Here is a 13967-nt window from a genome sequence, read left to right on the forward strand (position 1 = left end):
AAGCGAAGGGTCAAAAATCGAGGTCCAGGATCAACACACATGGAAGGCAATAGTAAACGCGGCAGAGACTCACGAATAGTTGTAACGCCATTGATGACGATGATTACTTTTATTGATATTTTTCTGTCAAATATCCCTCGCTTTCTTATCTGTAGCTCTACTACACACATGTTTATCTATATCCTCACTGTTCTATAATACCGATTCTAGGTACTAAACTATTACTTTTCACAATCATTTCACTATTCACAATTACCAGCTTATTTTGGTAAAATAATTCCATATGTAAATAAATATCGTAATATCTATTCTTATTTTGTCTTAATAAGAGTTAATAAGCCTTTTTCTTCGAGAGCCTGTCTACAGTGTTTCAGTTCTTGTTTTTCATTCCTTTTCAGTGTTTCCTACTAAACCACATAATCACATCTATCTATATCCATCTTTTCCGCTTAATAAAAGCTAACTGAAGAACTTATACAGGGTTATAAACAAAAGAGGAACTACATATTATGTATGTAGTTTCTTACAGGGAAATTTTGGAATATAAGCAATCAACTTATTTTTTGTTAATATTTCGTGATTAATTAATAAATTAGCGATTTTATATGTTCTAAAAATTACCTTAACACGTTTTAAATCTACAGAATGAATATCAATAACATCATTTCTAAATTCAATTACTTGTTGTAAATAAAAGCCAATTCTGATAGGAAAAAGACGACCAAGATTCTTATCGGTATGTTCCAAAAACACCTGATACGGACCTGCATCCGTCGGTTGATATTTATTATCAAAGTCATATTTTTCGAAATTTGAGGATACTGTATCCATTGAAGAAACATTAATTTGACTATCATTATTATTCATTTGATTATTATTATTTAAATTAACCGAGGGCGGGCCAGGATCGCCCCCGTTACCTGACATTTTCTGTAAAACAAAGCTGTCTTCTAGTTTTTCACAAAGTACCACAAAACAGAAACTATTGATAACACTCTGCACTTGGAAACAAGGCCGGAATGTACCAAAACACTGCTAAAATTAATAATTCCTTGGGACGAACTCCAAAAAACGAACACGACTTTGACAGTTATTTTGACGTTGTACTGGTACAGAACCTTCAAAAATAAACTTGGAGCTGAACCACAGCTTTCTTTGTCATTGAACATTTTTATTAAGGTACTAAAATTAACATTGGAAATAGGCTTGGAGATATCCGTACATCTAGTCAGACCTAATAACAATTGTTGAATTTCTTCACCGATGTCCTTTATTGAAAAAAATAATTTGAAATAATCATAGTGTTCTGGCTGACACCAATAATTAAAAGGTAACTTTTTATTATCTAAATAGATTAACACGGACCAAAGATTAAACAAGACGAGATTTTGGCTAGGCACCACATATCCTCCGTAATACTCGGCTATAATTCTTTCTGTTTTATCTCTCTCATTAGCATCGATAATAAACCTTCTTAACAATTCGGACAATTCATCTATAGTAACACCGTAATACTTGCAGAAGTTATGATTATCCAGGAAATAAAATGTTTTTATATTGAGAGAAACCGTAAATATGCCAGAACCAGTCACAGGAAATACTACCGTTAAAAATGGAAAATCAACGAACGTGGACTAAGCTTATAGTTTTGCAAAATACATCTGTTGTTTATTCATTTGTTTGGCGTTCCAACCCTGTAAATTATAAGATTTGGGATAGTAGTTGTTAAAATTTTACTAAAAATACAAGTTTTTTTCACAAATCTTTTATTTTCCACTTTATATATTTACAAATGTACTTAAATATCATTACATTTATAATCAAACTTTTAATCTACATTATAACTTTAAAATCAAAATGTTTCTCTTCTAGATTAGACTAGATATCTGAAATGTAGACCAGTTCAGATTTGTGAATTGGTAGAATTATCGATATGTTCTAAGATTTCAGTCTAATTGTAAATTAAATAAGTAATAAAAGTAACATAACTAGTGTGACCAACTCCAATTCAGTCGAATTCGGGACAAGGCTGAAAAAATATATCTAAAATCCGGGACTTTTCAACGAAAATCGGGCCATTTTTTTAAATGTAGAATTTTAATATCATTTTATTGATTATTTAAGATTTTTATGTTGACTTATGTTGACTGTAATGATAATTACGTTCTTGTTAGTTTTTGACGTTTCGACTTCCAATCAGGAAATCGTTCTCAAGAAAGCAAAAATTTGAAAATCAACCGATGTTGGATTTCCATGTAAATACATATCACCTTAGGTTAATATAAAAATGTAATTATCAGTGGTAATTGCACAAGAGCTCTAAAATTATCGAATTTTTGCCGAGTGACACTTTGGCAGTTTTAATTTCACGACCCGAAGGGGAGTGAAATTATGTCAAAGTGGCACGAGGAAACAATTCGATAATAATTTTAGAGATCGAGTGCAATTTGCTGCGATTATTTCATGAATAAAATTGTTCAAAACCAAAATTTTATTGTAATTTATTTATGTAAGTACAAATTACTACAGTTAAACACATAGTTGTTATAAATATTTGACGGTTGAAAGTCATTACTTTTATAACTTTTAAAACAGTAATTGTCATTAATGTCACTGATATGTATTTTTTCGTAGCAACGAAGGGCATCTGACGTAATATACTTGACGACGGGATATTATCAGTAGTAATTGCACAAGAGCTCTAAAATTCTATATTAATTTTAGAGATCGAGTGCAATTTGTTGCGATTATTTCATGAATAAAACTGTTCAAAACCAAAATTTTATTGTAATTTATTTATGTAAGTACAAATTAATACTGTTAAACACACAGTTGATATAAAATATTTTACGGTTGAAAGTTATCACTTTTATAACTTTTAAAACATTAATTGTCATTAATGTCACTGAATGTATTTTTTCGTAGCAACGAAGGGCATCTGACGTAATATACTTGACGACGGGATATTATCAAAAATTATCACCTTAATTTGCATTTCTGTAGCTTTCTATTGGTCAGAATCTCCTATGAATGAAATAATCATTACAACTAATTGTGGCTTAATCCCATCAAAAATATAATTACTGTCTTTTCAGAAGACGATAATTAAAATACAGAAACGAAAAAAAGTCCACTAATACTGGTATTAGTATTACACTCTATTACACTTATTTGATGTGGATTCTTAGAAGAATAACGTATTAAAAATTTCAAAATAGAATTTTACCAAATAGTTGAAAATTCGGATGGCCCGAAAGCCTTGTCCTGGACGCCGGGACACGACTTCGTAATTCGGGCCATGTCCCGGATTTTTCGGGCTAGTTGGTCACATTAAACATAACAAAATCTACGCAGATACGGATATAACGGTAACAGTTTCAATGTTATCTGCATTCTGAAAATGATAAGAATAGGCAATACTAATACAATTTTTCTCATTTATACACATACCAATACATATCTTTCCCATGGTAGCCTCAAAATTTTTGTCAAAATATTCACAACATTTTTTGTTAAGAATTTGTCTATGAGCTTTTATAGCGAGGTCTTGGTCCTTCTTATCTGAATCTTTAATTCGTGTTTCTATGAAAATACCGACGCCAGAATCATTTACAGTTAATATATCTATGGAATTACTTAAGTTTTTCCTATAGATTTCCGATTGGGTTATGCAAAATTTACTAGCCAATATTGTGAACAGTATACACTGAAAGTTGTTTGAATTTTGTGGAAACTCGTAATAAGACGAATTTATAAACAAATCGTTTACAGCCCTACAGAATGCTTCAAATTTGCTGTTTTCAAATGCCTGAATATTAAAAGAATTAGCCGCCGAATGTAGAGGCCTAATATATTTTTCTTTAAAATTATATTTTTCTATATAAGTATCTTTTAAGATCCTCGCAAATTCCAATCCAATTTCAGAATTTGGTGTTCTGAGATAAACTTCGGTTAGATCGAAGGTTAAGTGCTCTTTGGATGTAAGATATCCTAAATGGTACAGAACCTTCAAAAATAAACTTGGAGCTGAACCACAGCTTTCTTTGTCATTGAACATTTTTATTAAGGTACTAAAATTAATTTGATCGTCGATCAGATTAGCCAAGCGGACTGAGGCGCACGATTGACCAATCTATAGTGGATATGCGGTCGAGGCGATCAAGGTTCGAGCCCCAGCCCGGTGAATAGAAAAATAAAAAGGCTGACGTCGTAGTCTAAAATTCTAAAAAGACTCTACGACTTGGTCTGGAATAAGCTGGTGTCTGATCGGCCTATGGAAAAGAATCTACGACTTGGTCTGGAATAAGCTGGTGTCTGATCGGCCTATGGAGGAGCGGTACGGCAAGGGACAAGGGCTTGCGGCTCGGTGACACTCCTCCATAGATCCCTACCGGAAGGGCGTTGACGCCTAAAAACGTTGTATATATATATACTAAAATTAACATTGGAAATAGGTTTTGAGATATATGTACAGCCGGTTCCTAAAAAAACTGATACGACTCTTAGTAAGATTTCATCATGTTGAGCAGTGTATTTGATTGATCTGACATTATATTTATTATGACAGACAAATAATAAAATAAACAAAAACCAACAACTGCTTCATGAAAAAACTAATAAGTATTTTAGAAAAATTTAAACGCAGGATGAAAGATTACATTATTACCGAGGGCGGAAAGCCCCTTAGAATAAACAAGCAGTTTCTATTGAATGAAATATTTGAAATTAAATATCACACTTTTTTTTTTATTCTCAGCCCTGTAACTTATCAAAATAAATATTATAGAAGTTTTCAGGGACTTTCAGCCCTCGGTAATAATGTAGTCTTTCATTCTGAGTTTAAATTTTTCAAAAATATTTATTAGCTTTCTCAGGATTCGAAAAAAAAATGAATACAATTAAAATACATTGAGAATTTTGACATACGTCACAATTTTGCATTAACTCAATGTAAAATTCTAAACTGTTGAATTCCAGCTTCCCTAATTATTTGACATCAAAAGACATTAGAAACTATTTGTAGATGATTCAAATCTGTATTGAAAACAACTGTTAAAATTGGTCTACGTAATTAAACATATTCCAAAATTTTGTAAAAATGTAATACATTTCAGTTTTCAGCCCAAACTTAGGCCACACACAATGCAATAATGTTCACATTTTTGAACTGTCAATATTTTTATTTTATCATCTATTGTTTAAAAACAATACAGTTGATAAGATACCCTCAGTTGCGGAGAAAGTATTAATAATAAAGATTAATAATAAAGTCTAATAACCGTGGAACAGAATAAGCTATCTGACAAATTTTAAGATTTGGCAGTGACATTGACAGTATGTAAATATTAAGTATTTATCCTTCAAAATACACTGCTCAATTTTCTACAAAATACGCGTCAAGAGTCGTATCAGTTTTTTTTGGAACCAGGTGTACATCTAGCGAGACCTAATAACAATTGTTGAATTTCTTCACCAATGTCCTTTATTGAAAAAAATAATTTGAAATAATCATAGTGTTCTGGCTGACACCAATAATTAAAAGGTAACTTTTTATTATCTAAATAGTTTAACACGGACTGAAGATTAAACAAGACGAGATTTTGGCTAGGCACAACATATCCTCCGTAATGCTCGACTATAATTCTTTCTGTTTTATCTCTCTCATTAGCATCGATAATAACTTTCTTAACAATTCTGATAACTCATCTATAGTAACACCGTAATACTTGCAGAAGTTATGATTATCCAGGAAATACTAGCGTTAAAAATAAAAAATCAACGAACGTAGACTAAGCTTATAGTTTTGCAAAATACATCTGTTGTTTATTCATTTGTTTGGCGTTCCAACCCTGTAAATTATAAGATTTGGGATCAGATTTGGGATAGTAGTTGTTAAAATATTACTAAAAATACAAGTTTTTTTCACAAATCTTTTATTTTACACTTTATATATTTACAAAATTTACTTAAATATCATTACATTTATAATCAAACTTAATCTACATTATAACTTTAAAATCAAAATGTTTCTCTTCTAGATTAGACTACATATCTGAAATGTAGACCAGTTCAGATTTGTGAATTGGTAGAATTATCGATATGTTCTAAGATTTCAGTCTAATTGTAAATTAAATAAGTAATAAAAGTAACATAACAAAATCTACGCAGATACGGATATAAAGGTAACAGTTTCAATGTTATCGGCATTCTGAAAATGATAAGAATAGGCAATACTAATACAATTTTTCTCAACATACCAATACATATCTTTCCCATGGTAGCCTCAAAATTTTTGTCAAAATATTCACAACATTTTTTGTCAAGAATTTGTCTATGAGCTTTTATAGCGAGGTCTTGGTCCTTCTTATCTGAATCTTTAATTCGTGTTTCTATGAAAATACCGACGCCAGAATCATTTAGAGTTAATATATCTATAGAATTACTTAAGTTGTTCCTATAGATTTCCGATTGGGTTATGCAAAATTTACTAGCCAATATTGTGAACAGTATACACTGAAAGTTGTTTGAATTTTGTGGAAACTCGTAATAAGACGAATTTATAAACAAATCGTTTACAGCCCTACAGAATGCTTCAAATTTGCTGTTTTCAAATGCCTGAATATTAAAAGAATTAGCCGCCGAATGTAGCGGCTTTATATATTTTTCTTTAAAATTGTATTTTTCTATATAAGTATCTTTTAAGATCTTCGCAAATTCCAATCGAATTTCAGAATTTGGTATTCTGAGATAAACTTCGGTTAGATCGAAGGTTAAGTGCTCGTTGGATGTAAGATATCCTAAATGGGACAGAACCTTCAAAAATAAACTTGGAGCTGAACCACAGCTTTCTTTGTCATTGAACATTTTTGTTAAGGTACTAAAATTAACATTGGAAATAGGTTTTGAGATATCTGTACATCTAGTGAGACCTAATAACAATTGTTGAATTTCTTCACCAATGTCCTTTATTGAAAAAAATAATTTGAAATAATCATAGTGTTCTGGCTGACACCAGTAATTAAAAGGTAACTTTTTAATATTTAAATAGTTCAACACAGAACAAAGATTAAACAAGACGAAATTTTGTCTAGGCACAACATATCATCTGTAATATTCGGCTATAATTCTTTCTGTTTTATCTCTCTCATTAGCATCTATAATAAACTTTCTTAACAATTCTGATAACTCATCTATATTAACGCTGTAATACTTGCAGAAGTTATGATTATCCAGGAAATAAAATGTTTTTATATTGAGAGAAACCGGAACTCTCCAAAATTATTGAGAGACTCATAAAAGCCCGACTTATGTCCTTTCTAGTTGAAAACAACATTTTATCACAAAATCAGTTCGGCTTTTTAAATAATAAATGCACCACTGATGCCATGTTTTCTGTACTACATGAGGTTTATCAAGCACTGAACAATAATCTTCACACTGCCACCGTTTTTTGTGACTACTCCAAAGCTTTTGATTGTGTAAATCATAACATTTTGATAAAAAAACTAAATTTCTACGGAATTCGAGGCATTTCTTTAGATTGTTTCCAATCTTACTTGGACGATAGGAAACAACTGGTTAGAGCAAATGATACAGACTCTAGTCTCAAAAACATTGTATGTGGGGTACCTCAAGGTTCAGTATTGGGTCCTCTACTTTTCCTTATCTTTATTAATGACATCACTAATTTAAAAATCGATGGAAAAATCTTTCTTTTTGCTGATGATACCAGTATCACTTGGAGCAACTCAAATATTGCAACTCTTCATGCTACTATAACTTCTGATCTACTTACAATAAAAACCTGGTCTGACTCAAATTTACTCTCGTTTAACGTAGTATTGTGTTTTCAATTTATCAATCAAAGGCAAAATGAAAATTGAATTAAATGTTTTTTAAATAACGCGGGAACATAAATTTAATACACCCTTTATATTGATCTGTAAATATTTATTAGAATTTAGTTTGTATGTAAGTGGATTTCTTTTTTAATGAGCTTTCCGATGAACCATTAAAGACTTTTGTGAATAATTAAAGTGAAAAGGACGATGTATCTAGGTTTAAAATGGAAAAAGATTGTTTATTACGGGAACTATAGAATCCACAGGTAGAGGTACTTATCATTTTCTAGAAAAATGGTTTAAAAGAAAGTTTGGAATTTTAATATCTTTGTTTCACCCCGAGTAAATGTTGTAGGGTTCCCCGAAAGTAATTAGGATGGTCGGAATAATTTTGAAAATGACTGTTTGTTTTGTCGAATGGAAAAGAGAAATGTTTCTGAGTCTTGGCAATTTGGAAGGGGAAAAGTGGTTTGAATGTTGAGTGAGTTTGAAAAAGAAGTGATTATGTTATTGGCATCGCTGAGGAGCAGTTCGACGTTTTCGTGGATAGATAGTTAGCAAGTACCAGTGGTTGTTTGATAGTGGAGAATAGTGCTGAAAAGTGGAACGAGAGCAAAGAATTTTTGGAGTTTTGTTTGAATCGAGTACTGGTCAAAAGAGGCCTGGCTTGTTGGAGAATTGGTGCTGGTATGCTGATAGTTTTGAAGCTGGAGAACGGAGAGGGCTTTGATGAGTAGCCTTTAACATAGTCAACGAGGGAGAGCTGTTTTGGGTCACGAGAAGACATCAGAGAGAGTGAAGCAAAAGGTCAGTCAACTTATGTGAAAGATATTTTTATGTTCGGAAACTAAAATTTTGAGTAAAAAGCGTAGGAATTAAAATTCCAATATTTCAAAAAGTAAATAGGGAGTATAGCTAATCTTGCGAATACATAATTTGGTTTTGTTTATTTTGTTGTACCAAAGTCATCGGGAACAAACCGATAAATTGTTTTTTTTAACTAGAATAAATTTAAATGGTAGAAATTTCATTCGGACATCTGTGTCCACAGGTTTTAGATTTGATAGATTTTTAGAGTATCGATTTTGATAAATAAAAGACAATTCTGTATGTTTATTTTATATTTTGCTTTATTTCTTTTCCCTATTTTATCCCGATTAGGATCAACTAAGAGATACTGAACCCACGAGAGAAGATAAGTATAACGTAAGATAATTTAGACATTTTCTTGATATTATAAAAAGGCACCCTGAGATTTTTTATTCATTTTTTATGTATGATTTGCGACAATTAAATAATTAATCAAATCAAGTATATTCAAATGGGAAATAAGCGTGATAGTATCAAAGGTTTTTCCTGGTTTTCCCTCGTGATTTACTATGGAATCTCTAACGCGAGAATTTCAGTGCCACCGTTGCATTTGGTTGTCTTTTTAAAGACAGATCACATGCTATGATTTTTTGTGGCGGATATTCTTGAGTTGGGATTGATTTCATGTAATCGAATGAACTATCTTTTAGTAAAGTCGTCCCAGGAACGCAACTCATCAATATTGGCAATATCATTTTAAAGTCGTCTACTTTAAAATGTATAATACGTGTCTGAATTGCCGATATAAATGAGTCAGATTAAATAAATTATTAGAAGAATTTTTTACTAAGCAACAACATTTTTGTTTATTTAGTATTATTTTGTATTTTGACAACGACACCCGACTTGGGTGTCGAAAGGTTAATAAAATCATTTTTAGGTAAGATTGTGGCTTATTTCCCATTTGAATATACTTGATTATAAAAATGCCACAAGAAAATAGCTTCAGAACAAAATTAATCAAATAAATAATAATTAATACAAAATTAATAAGAAACAGATCATAACAGTAGATAAAACAGTAGCATTGTCTTATAAAGGAGCTCTTCAACCCTTACCCCTTAATAACAGCCAGATCAGTACCGTTGATTCTGTAAAATTTCTTGGTATTTTTTTAGACAGCAACCTTAAATGGTCCCTCCATATCGATTTGTTACGGAAGAAACTCTCTTCAGCTTGCTATGCTATAAGATCTGTTTCGAATGAAGTCAATTTAGCATCTTCCAAAATAACATATTTTTCTTTGTTCGAGTCACATCTTCGTTTATGATCTTCCTTTTTGGGGTTCTGGTACAGCTGCCCAATTCGATGTTATTTTCAAATTACAAAAAAGAGCAATAAGATACCTGTTTGGCCTCAGAAGAACAACACATTGCAGAAGTTATTTCAAAGATCACGGAATTTTAACCCTTCCATCTTTGTATATTTTAGAAACTGTTTGCTTAATTCGTAAACATCTACATGTCTTTCCACCAAGACCTAATCATGACTACTTCACGAGAAATTCTACGTTTGACGTCTATTTGCCGACCCCGTCCTCGGAGTTAGTAAAGAAATCGATCCCCCCCTACAACTAAAATCTACACCATCTTTCCACAAATTCCGTAAACTGACAAAAGCCTACCTGTCTGAAAGACCATATTATTCAGTAGAAGATTTTTTTAGTCAATAACTAAGAAATTACAGTACCCTTTGCACAAGTAGTATTTTTATTATTTTTTTATCTATATTTGGGTGTCATATGCAGCAGCTTAACTTTTAAACCTTTTTTATTTATTAGGTACACTATGCATTTGCAATTTATTTAAATTTTTGCAATTGATTATTTCTGTTTTAACTTCATTATTATTATTATTATTTAAATATATTGACGATTTATGTAATTTTAGTAAATTGGATTGTTACTGTTTTGTTTTTTTGACTATTTATAAGCTTTGTCGATAAAATTATAAAATTTTTCATGGCAATAAAGCATATTTCTATTCTATTCTAAACCGTAAATATGCCAGAACCAGTCACAGGAAATCATCATCATTGGCTCGACAGCCCTTTCTGGGTCTTGGCCTGTTCCAGGATTCTTCTCCACTCTGATCTGTTTCGTGCTTTTTTTCTCCAGGTTTTTATTTTTAAGGTTTTTATATCATTTTCTATTTGTTCTAAATATCTCAGCTTCGGTCTTCCTCTTGTTCTTTTTCCTACTGGCATCTGTTTGAATATTTTGTTTGGTATTTCGCCTTCTTCCATTCTTTCTACATGTCCCATCCAACGCAGCCGTCCTATTTTAATGAATGTTATGATATCTGGATCCTGGTATATTTCGTATAGTTCAAAGTTGTACCTTCTTCGCCAAATTCCATTTTCTTTTGTGCCCTTATATATGTGTCGCAAGATTTTTCTTTCAAAGGTGGCTAGCAATGTTTCCTCTCTTTTAGTGAGTGTCCAGGTTTCTGAGCCGTATGTGAGTACCGATCTTATTAGGGTTTTGTATATTTGGCATTTTGTTTTCCTTGCGACGTTGTCTGATCTTAGTTGCCGAATTAAGCCATGATAACTTTTATTGGCAATATATATTCGCCTCTTCACTTCCTCTGCTACGTTATTATCAGATGTGACTAGGGATTCCAAGTATGTAAAGTTTTTTACCCCCTCAATGTTGTATTCTCCTATTGTTATATTTTGTGGCTGCCTTATTTCTGTGTTTTTACTTACCTGCATATATTTTGTTTTGTTCTGGTTGATTTTCAGGCCACTATTTTGTGCAGCTCGTTCTATTTGATTGAATGCCTCTATCATTTCTCTTCTTGATCTTGCGATTATGTCAACATCATCTGCAAATGCTAGTATTTGCACGCTTTTATTAATTATTGTTCCTCGAGTATTGACTGTTGTGTCCCTCATTATTTTCTCGAGTACAATGTTGAACAAGATGCATGATAGAGCGTCTCCCTGGCGTAGTCCCTTTTTCACATCTATAGTTTCCGTTAGTTCGTTTTGTATCCGGATTTTACTTTCTACTTTTAGAGATTCTTTTATCAGTTCTATTAGTTGTGTTGGTATATTAAATTCTTTCATGGCTTTTATTAAGAATTCTCGGTTTATATTGTCATATGCGCTTTCGAAGTCTATGAAGAGATGATGTGTGTCGATGTTATGTTCACTTGTTTTTTCAAGGATCTGTCGCAGAACAAATATCTGGTCTATTGTTGACTTCTGTCTACAGAAGCCACTTTGGTACCTGCCAACTATTTGTTCAGCGTGTGGTCTAAGTCTTTCATAAATGACGTTGGACATTATTTTGTATGCTGCATTCAGCAGCGTGATTACACGGTAGTTTCCACATTCTAACTGATTCCCTTTTTTATGTAATGGTACAATAATACCACTATTCCACTCCGCTGGTAGCTGTTTATTTGACCATATCTTTGTTATCAATACATGTATTGTTTTCTGTAGTGCGTCTCCTCCTTCCTTCAGTAATTCCGATGCTACTCGATCCGATCCCGGTGATTTATTGTTCTTTAATTTGTCTACTGCTGTTCTAATCTCAGCTATTGTTGGTGGACTCTTTTCTCTGTTGTCTGCTTGGTCTAATGGTATATCAGGGTTCGTCTCACTCCCATCTCCTTCAAGCTTTTCCGTAAAATGTTCTGTCCATCTTCTTAGTATCTCTTGCTGTTCTGTCAATATATTACCTTCCTTATCTCTACACATCGTCGTTCTCGGTTTGAAGTCTTTTCTGCTTTTGTTCAGTTTCTGATAAAATTTTCTTGTCTCTGTCGATCTACTTAGTTCTTGCAGTTCCTGAAGTTCTTTGTTCATATATTCTCTCTTTTTTCTTCGGTGAGTTTTCTTTTCTTCCCTGCGTAGTTGTTTATATCCTTCCTCTGCTTGTCGGGTTCTGTGCCCCTGTTGCATCAGTAAATATGCTCTGTTTTTTCTGTCTGTTATAATCTGACATTCTTCGTCAAACCAGTCATTCGTTCTTGTTCTTCTTTCTTTACCTTCTATGCCTAACACTTCTTTAGCTGTCTCTTTTATGATTTCTCTGCACTCTTCCCACTCCTTATTTGGGTTTTCATGTTTTGGTCTGTTTTCTAGTTTGATGCTTATCTTTTCTTTATACTCTTTATTTTTGTTTGTTTCTTTGAGTCCTTCTACCTTGTATCGTTCATGTTTAGAGCCTCTTTCCTTTTTGATGTTTGAAATTCTAGCCCTTACTCTACTTTTGACCAGGTAGTGATCAGAATCCGCATTTGCCCCTCTTCTGGTGCGGACGTTTATTATATTCGATTGGTGTCTCGAGTCTACAATAACATGATCTATCATATTTACTGTCATTCCATCTGGGGACTTCCAGGTACCCTTGTGTATATCTTTGCGAGCGAAGTATGTGCTAGCAATCACCATGTTAAGTGATCTTGCTAGGTTTATTAACCTATTGCCATTGTCATTTGATTGCTCATGGAGACTGTGCCTACCTATTGTGGGTTGGAATTGCTGTTCTCTTCCAACTTTGGCGTTTAGGTCTCCATAGATTATTTTTATATCATTTTTTGGGCATGACTGATATGCGGACTCTAGTTCATCATAAAACTCTTCTTTAGTTTCATCTTCTTTTTCTTCTGTCGGGGCATGCGCATTAATTAGACTGTAATTAAAGAAACGTCCTTTAACTCTTAAAATGCACATTCTGGGGCTAATTGCTCTGAAATCTCTTATAGTATGTTTTACTCTCTTGTTTACTATGAATCCAGTGCCCAAGACGTGATCTTTAGGATCGCAGCTGTAGAAAATCGTGTGGCTTCTTTTTTCCATTATATTGTTTCCAATCCACCTCATTTCTTGTATGGCAGTTATGTCTACTTTGTATCTATTTAGTTCATTTAAGAGATTTTGGAGAGCTCCCAATCTATACAAGGTTCGAATATTCCATGTCGCAACCCTCAAATCGTATTCCTTTTTCTCGCACAGTCGTCGTCGTTTGATCAGTCCGGCTTTTCTTCCTTTCACATTCATAATTCGTAGTTTTTCTAGGAGGAGGTAGTTAACCTTCAGCCCAACCCCCTATTCATCGGAGGACCAGGACTCCCTTCTTCGTCAGCCCTGACCCCACCTTCCACTGGGGTTGGTTACCCAATCTCCAGTGAGGTTGCTCAGGTTACCGGTGTGTACCAGCTTGGAGGTGAAGATAGGAATTGAGTAGGAGAGGCTAAGTGATGCCAACAGGATACGACATCATGTATTGCGCTTCACTAC

The 13967-nt window shown here is 32.9% G+C and overlaps 1 protein-coding gene across 1 annotated transcript in view; it reads left to right on the forward strand.

The window, feature by feature from the left end:
- Positions 1 to 13962, forward strand: part of LOC114349399 (serine/threonine-protein kinase ULK2) — a 196673-nt gene extending 182711 nt beyond the window's left edge. Inside the window, exon 20 of the mRNA XM_050657106.1 lies at positions 13746 to 13962. The gene's annotated coding sequence lies outside the window, so the exon portion shown is untranslated. The remainder of the gene's footprint in view (positions 1 to 13745) is intronic.
- Positions 13963 to 13967: the final 5 nt, after the last annotated feature.

This window comes from Diabrotica virgifera, chromosome 1, assembly GCF_917563875.1.
Source record: "Diabrotica virgifera virgifera chromosome 1, PGI_DIABVI_V3a".
NCBI classification, from domain to species: domain Eukaryota; kingdom Metazoa; phylum Arthropoda; class Insecta; order Coleoptera; family Chrysomelidae; genus Diabrotica; species Diabrotica virgifera.